This window comes from Anguilla rostrata, chromosome 5 (genome assembly GCF_018555375.3).
Source record: "Anguilla rostrata isolate EN2019 chromosome 5, ASM1855537v3, whole genome shotgun sequence".
NCBI lineage: Eukaryota > Metazoa > Chordata > Actinopteri > Anguilliformes > Anguillidae > Anguilla > Anguilla rostrata.
This window is the reverse complement of record NC_057937.1, coordinates 18,966,079-18,974,023: the sequence shown is the minus strand read 5'-3', so window position 1 is coordinate 18,974,023 and position 7,945 is coordinate 18,966,079.

Sequence of the window (7,945 nt, the reverse complement as noted above, 5' to 3'; positions counted from 1 at the left end):
GGGTCTCTGGGCCAGGCACCTCAGGCTGTCCTCAGCTTACCTTGCCCCAGCCCACACATGCTCCACCTCCCTGCCTCAACAGCTGGCCCCACCATGGGACACCGTGTACAGTAGCGAGCTGTAGGTAAAAGCCAAGAGGGCCAGTCACCGACGGGCCACCTCCATTAAAACCTAATCGGCGGAGAGTAGAGCCGGGACCAGCTGCACTGAAAGCATGTCATCACTCTCCTTAACAGGAATTGCCGGAGATTCGGGAGATTATTAGAGACTGAGAGGCTGCATTTAATTTAAAATCAATTTGCTGCTATTGTCGTACTTCATTTTAGAAATGATTTTTTTCCCCCACCCTCGAACGCAGATGCGCGTTTGCTTTTAAGGACTCCTGGTTTTGAAACAGACGGCATGAGGAGAACACGTTCACCCTGAAGGAAACCTGCCTCTTCTGCTGGTTGGTAGGGCAGAGAGAGCCGTGCTAGGTTACGTGAGTGTTAAACGTTGGATTACATATATAATTAAATTAGGGTGGCCGCATATTGGATTTCAAAAAAAGGAGGACAGGGGCTGCTGTGCATTATGAACATAATACGAAGCTGCTTGTTTGTTTATATATTATCCATGGAGCCTGAAAAATCCTAACCGGACATTTTAGGAATTTATAAATCCAGCACAAATGGAAATTTTCAGTCTCAGAAAGAACTGTCTGGGAAAAAGAGAACGTCTGGTCAGCCTAATCAAATTGTTTTCCGAACCCCAGGACTGCATTAGGAGTTTTTAAATTATATTCTATAAGTTTGAAGACCAGTTATGCTCCATTACTGTAGGATACTTTCCCCACTCGGTGCCCTCTCATTTAATTATTGTTCATCATTAGCACACACATGTACACACACGTGAACACAAAAACACAAATGAGCACACGCATGTGCACACACACACACACACACACACACACACACAGACACACATGCAAAGGCACATATACAAACACACACACACACACACGCACACATTCATACACATGCATGCACATGCACAGGTGCACGCACACAAACACACATTCGTACATACACAGGCCTGTGTACATTAGACTTGTGCAGCTATGACTGCTCTAGGGTGGACAAGAAGAGCATATCTATTTCTCGATTTCTTGCAAACTTCTTTTCTTTATTATTTTTCTAGCACAATCATTAACATGATGGTACTCTGACAAAATCAGCCAATTTAGCTGAATTCCTTGAGAAAATCATGAATGACTGCTGAATAATGATCTTGTGTCCCTTTATGAAAAGTTTTATTGTTTTTATTGAATCGATGAGTCAACTGCCATTTCTATATACATAATTAGTTAATTTAACTAGAGTGACTGATGGACACAAAAAAACATACACACATTAGCCCTCCAGAATTGGCCACAACTGCTCTATATCTACATATAGCACTGAATCATGAAAAGTCTGAAGTAACTACTGTGTACCTATGGCACTGGTGCACAGCCCCATTCCTGGAGGGCCAGTTATGTGTTGGTTTTTCTTTCCTGCTATTACCCTGGCTCAATTCGCTAATTACCTGTAAAACAACAATGCCAGTGCACTCGTAGGTTATTACACAATAATTATGATGCAGTATGTGTCAAATAGGGATGCAAAAACATTCCTTAGCTGTCAGTCATAAATTTATTGAGAAATGCAGCTTAAAGGTCAGATAACATAAATTCTTGGGGCTAATGAAAAAATGAAGAACAGATAAGTTAGAATGAAATCCAAAAATTGAAGCGACCCTCCTGGAGTGGGGTACCCCATCCTTGATCTCACCCCATAATGCACCGCCCCACTTTACTGCCATTTTGTGGACCCTCTCATCCCATTTCACTGCATTGTCCTGTCTGTTTCTGCAGATCCATAATCTCAGGGAGACCCATTAAATTCCACTCTGTGTGACAAGCAGAATTAAATGGTAGAGCTGGTGACGGGTTTAACATTCTGTCATAATTAAGAACTGCACCAGCTGATTTGCATCATGTTTTTGTGAAAGAATGGAACTGGCTTGTCGCTGGAAAGAAGCTTAATCACTAATAAAAAATAAAATAAGTAAAGGAAATTGTATTGAAGGTATGTAGTGAAAGGTGTAATTAATAAAATGGTGAGGAAAAGATAAAAGCAAAAGGGAAGTGCAGCTGTAGGTCAATCATAAGAGCAAGATTTATGAATGACTTTTACTGGTACATTTGTGCAAGTTATTTAAAATTGGTTTTTGTATTGCATCATTATGGAAAGTATCCTGAAGCTCACTTGTCAGTGCTCATCTATCTATTGAAAGTTAGTTTCTGAATACGACAAATATCACTATATATCAGGCCATACAAATTTGATTTCTATTTTCAGAAAGGGTGAGTAGAGTTGACCACACTAAACTGTAAACCTCACTGTATGATTGTTGGCAACCCCAGGACTTTGGGATAGTAAAGCCCCTCCCCTTGAAGTTGTGCGGTTGGGAGTTCATACATGGTTCATGAACGTCCAGCCTAGATTGATAAAATTATGGAAAAGTTACATTTCAGAGTACTTGTTAAATAAATGAAATCTAATTTATGAATTTTTTTTAATGAAAGATGTTTTGAAATTATTGTCAAGAAATTAGCAGAATTATCAATAGCATAAATGGTTAAAGGCATACTATGAAGGATTTTTACCTTTTAAATATTATAACATAACCATGCTATGGCATTGTCATGGTTTTGGCTGATGCCACATTTCTTTTCCTTCCTGCGCCTTTTCTTCAGTTATTACGGCCATTGGTTTTTTTATGCGCCTTTTCTTCAGTTATTACGGCAATTGAGTTGATTGAATTATACACCTGCAAATTTCTTTTTACAATTTGCACCTGTTGGCGTTCTATTTAAACCCCAAGCAAGCTGATAAGCTTTGCTTCAGTGTCACTTATGTTGCACGAGAGCCGGTATTCTGACAAGCGAGGTAAAGGTAAAGGTAAAGGTAAAGGTAAAGGTAAAGGTAAAGGTAAAGGTAAAGGTAAAGGTAAAGGTAAAGGTAAAGGTAAAGGTAAAGGTAAAGGTAAAGGTAAAGGTAAAGGTAAAGGTAAAGGTAAAGGTAAAGGTAAAGGTAAAGGTAAAGGTAAAGGTAAAGGTAAAGGTAAAGGTAAAGGTATTTGATTGTTGTGGCTATAAAATTAGCACAACAATCTTTAGCTTTTTTAGATTGTTGGCAACAAGTTAGTGCCACAATCTAAGCTCAGTATTCTTTCTTTAGGGTGTTATTTTTTCAGCCTCTGTTCGAGGTCTGTTTTCTTTGAGTTGCCTCGTTTTCTGCTCCGGCAGTAGTTTTATTTTCATACTCCTTAAGCTTTAGTTTTTTTTTTTACCCAGTACGTGGGTTGTGTAGAGCTTTTCTTTGGGATACTCTCCCTAAGGAGTATTGTTTTCCTTTCCCTTATTTTTCCGCTGTCCTTGTCTCTTGAGACTTTGTGGCTATTTTTCCTCTGGTGAATAGCTTAAAGAACCCCCTGTTCAGTCGCGGTTGGTCTCCCAAAACCCCCACTACCTCACAGGCATATCAAAGATGCTTGGAAAATCTCGGTCTTTAAGCACTTTCATCAAGTTTATGCACCTTCATCTGTATTTCATGTTCATGTTTGGTACATTTCTGGGTGTGGTGCTCTTTTCTGTGTGGGGAGGGGTTGGTGTGGCTACAGAGCCTGTGGTTTGGGATAAGAGTTCAGTGGCAGTGAAGACAAGAGACATAAAAACAAAAAGACAAGCCAACAGGACTCGTTCAAGAACTAGTTAACCTTGAAACTTCTTTCCTCGGTGGTGTCATTTGAAGTTCACCAAGGGGATGAAAAGTGATGCGGAGTTGGCATGTTTTCTGTTGTACGTGTAAGTAATGTTACCTCTAGCAATCCAGCGAGCTATGTCAGGTAGCTAGATGGCCAAAGTGAGATACTCGAAGTGAGTGGGTGGGGCTGAAGATGGAGGAGGAGATTTATTTTATTGTAAACACAGGACCGCAGCTAGGCAAAAAAAATCATGCATAGTCTGCCTTTACAGTAAGTAAATGTGCAATATGTTTCTTAATCAAATTAACAGCCTTGAAAAAATATTCAAATGTTCATAAAAAAATACAATTTATAGAAGACACTAACACTAAATCCAGAGAGAGGGAAAATTCAATCTAAATGTTGAATGCAGGCAGAAAAAGTGCATTTCTGGCTTACAGCACTCTAACCATACAGACGCTATGAGATCATTATGTGCTATTCAGCGTCAGCAAATTCAGTTTTATTTCTGTAGTGCCATTTAGAAAGACATTGTCCAAAAACTTATGGTGTGGAAAAGATACAGCCCATAAAGCCTAGCTGTTAAAAAATGTGAATAACAGACTATGCTGCTGATGAAAGGCATGTTTACTTCAACAACAATAATTATGGCTAAACAAGTTTGCTGCTACAGAGGATTAAGCAGAACAAATGTGTGGTGCATTCTGAAAATACTGATGTTGCTATTGCAGCATTGAATTCAGTTTCGGGTTCAGAGTTGTCTGTATTGATTCTCAGAACCTGCACAAAACGTTAATATTCAGCTGAGAAACGGAGTAATTGATGTTGATAAACTATTAATCAAGTTTGTATGTCCTCACTGTTTCCTATAAAACAAGGCGAAAAGCAAAAACAATTCCAGTCCAATATATCCTCTCCTTAACAAAGGTAAGAGATTCACAAATGCATTCATGGAAGACAGAACAGAAAGTGTAGTGCATTGGCCTTATACCTACAGGCGGCTGCCTGGTGTGCATCAGCTGTGCAGCAGGTGCATCTGTGGTGTTTTTTAAGGCATATTCCATCTGTTTTCCGACCGTGTTGTGGATATGTTCCAGGCAGTTTCTTCCTCTGTGCACCAGTCACGGAATATTTCAGGTGCTGTGTGATCAAATTGTATCTGAAGGTGGGCCCTTGTGACTACAGACCTTTCACAGGTAAACAACAGGGAGATGAGTCTTTGGCTTAACATAATAAACACACCTGGGAATCTCCAATTCGCTCTGCCCTTTTATTAAAATTTACATTACATTCTCCATTCAGGCAGAGTGACGCAGTGAATAAAGTACATCAAAAAAAAAGTCAAAGTGTTTTCAGAAGTCTAAAAAAAATCATGTTTTATTTACTGCAGAATGCTATCTGAGGTAAAATATTTAAATAAATAAATATCCTGGAAGACCGTCTAAACTGCCACAGTATATTGATATTCTCCAGAATGATGTGTGGACTGCGATATCTTATTTAATATCAGCATGGTGCAATAGTATTACATCATGTGGTAAACACAGTAATAATGTACTTGAGCTGGCTTCATGTGTGGCAGGGTAAAAAAGAAACCAAACTAAAGGTCTGTCTCTCTCCCGCAATGCAAAAACACAATTTCAGAGGAATAAAAACAAAATATTCCTATATGACATTGGCAGTAGGTTAAGTGACAGCCTTTGGTTCAACTTTAATAACAAGTATGTAGGCCTTTTTACATATGACATGTGGGCTTTGGGCGGCATGGTGGTGCAATGGGCAGCACTGTCTCCTCACAGCAAGAAGGTTGTGGGTTCGAATCTCGACTCAGAGTTTGCATGTTGTCCCCATGTCCATGTGGGTGTCCTCCGGGTACTCCACAGTCCAAAGGCATGCAGGTAGGCTAATTTGTAAATGTTCTATACAAATACTCTAAATTGCCCATAGAGTAAGTGAGTGAATGGTGAGTGAATGGTGTGTGTGTGCTAAGATAGATTGGCGACCTGTCCGGGGTGTATTCCTACTTCTCCCAGTGCAAGCTGGGATAGGCTCCGGCACCCCCCTCGACACTGCTCAGGATACGTGGGTATAGATAATGGATGGATGGATGTGCGGGCTTTGACTGGCAAAAGGTCTGGAATCCTGAATCCTAGCTGTGGTAGTACTGGGTGTGGTCATCAGCCTTGATTGGCTGTGGCTTCACTGAGGGGAGGTGTGATTGTAGTCTAAAATGGTCGATTGGATACCTGCTGTTTGTCTATGCCAGCTACATATGAGCGTCCTCCAGCCACACTGCTCGCTGCCTCTTATTTTCTCATTGAAAGCAGGTCAAAGTTGAACTTGATCATTCCACTGGTGATTCAGACATGGACTGTGATTCACAGGGAAGTGGCTTAACTGCATGAGGATAGTAGAAAATTGCCTTCTGAGAATCTGAACACTGTCTGGCACATCCCTGGCGTGCATATCACTGCTATAGCAAAGGTTGCTTTCAGACAGCATGATGAGAATGTATCGATTTGACTGTCTGGGTTACAGGACTAGAGGCAGGCATGCTGGTCTCAGAAGGGGGGGGGGGGGGGGGCATTCACATCGTCAGATGAAATTTGGCGGATAGATAGATGGGGCCTTTAACTTCTACCTAGAACTCTCTTCTAGCAAGAAGCCTGGCATTAATTGAGGGCATGCTTGGACATGGGATGTGTGTGGGGCAGAAGCAAGGGTCTCCCAGTGAGCTTCCTTATATCAGGTATTCAGTTATTATTGTATCCTGTCTCACTTCTGTGCTGTGGAGCTGACAGTTCCACTGTGAGATGTGTCACACTAATTGAATGTTTCCTCGACGCCCATCACCTATTGGAGCCAGGAATGAGTCGGGCTCTTGAGCGAGGGTTGTCATATCTTGGCTGGGGAAAACAAATCTTTGCCAGAAAAATCATTTAAATATCATTGCACTCCTCACTTTGGGTTCCCTCCGAGGGGGGGGGGCAGTCGGGCCTCTTCTCATCATCCAGGCGGGACACGTTCCGGAAAGGGAATCGCATTACTGGACACATTACAATGCAATACATTCCCAAGGCGGAAACGGCCTTTCTCTGTAAAGCGATTAGCGCAATAGCTTCCCTTATCCCCATCCGGACCACCCTGGCCGGGCCTCCTATTTCCAAAGTCTGATCCAAAGCAATCCCATTCACCTGCATTACTTGTAGAAGTATTTTTTTCAGATTTCATTTAAACCCAAACATGCGGCCTTCTTGTGCTGATGCGGGTATTAGGGTTATTTTATGAAAGCAAATCTCTCAAAAAAAAGGAAAATATCCACCTGGTCTTTTTTCCTTTGGATTTTCTTCAGTGTTACTCAGGGTTACCTCAGCACATGGATATTTTTAAACTACTTAATAAGAATTGAAAAACGATGCACAAGGATAAGGCTTGCTGTAGTTTCTTTTTACCATTTATTTGTTATTCAAACAACATTATCCTAAGCAATGAACAGATTATCCTTTGAGGCATTCAAGCCATATAAGTATCTTGTTCAAGGTTGGCTGAGGGAGCTCTATAACTACCAAGCCACAAAGTTATTATTTCTTAACCACATTGCCACACTTATGCCTGTTGTAATCCTATGGGTGGGTAAATTAAATTAAACATGCTGGTTCAGAAGAATAAGTTATGGGAATCTAATAAAAAAGCTTTTTATCTTATGAATTCCCTGACAATTTATGGTTATGACACTTCTAACGTATGTTCTGTTTATGTATTATACTTTATTTAGGTGGGTGGGTCCACTGAGGATTCATTTATGATTTAATGTGGTTGTCTGGGGCAAGAAGGTAGGGGTTAAGAGGTTTTTTTATGACTGCGGGACCGTGGTTGCGGCATCTTAAAGATGGTGTCCCCTAAAGCACAGTGTCCCCATCAATGCACTGAGGAATTGGTCATTTTTATCCACGATCCATGGCAGGGAGATATGACCCCTAATGAACCACTAATGCCCCATCCAACTGAAACCTGGTTTCAGGAGATGACTTCAGGGGGTACAGCAACTGGCTGTTAAGGTGGGTGGGATTTACACAAAGAGGTAAAAGAGTAGCAGTTCACATGGCTAGAATATTCTGTGGGTCCGAGTCTGTAGACAGGATAACATCTGACCATT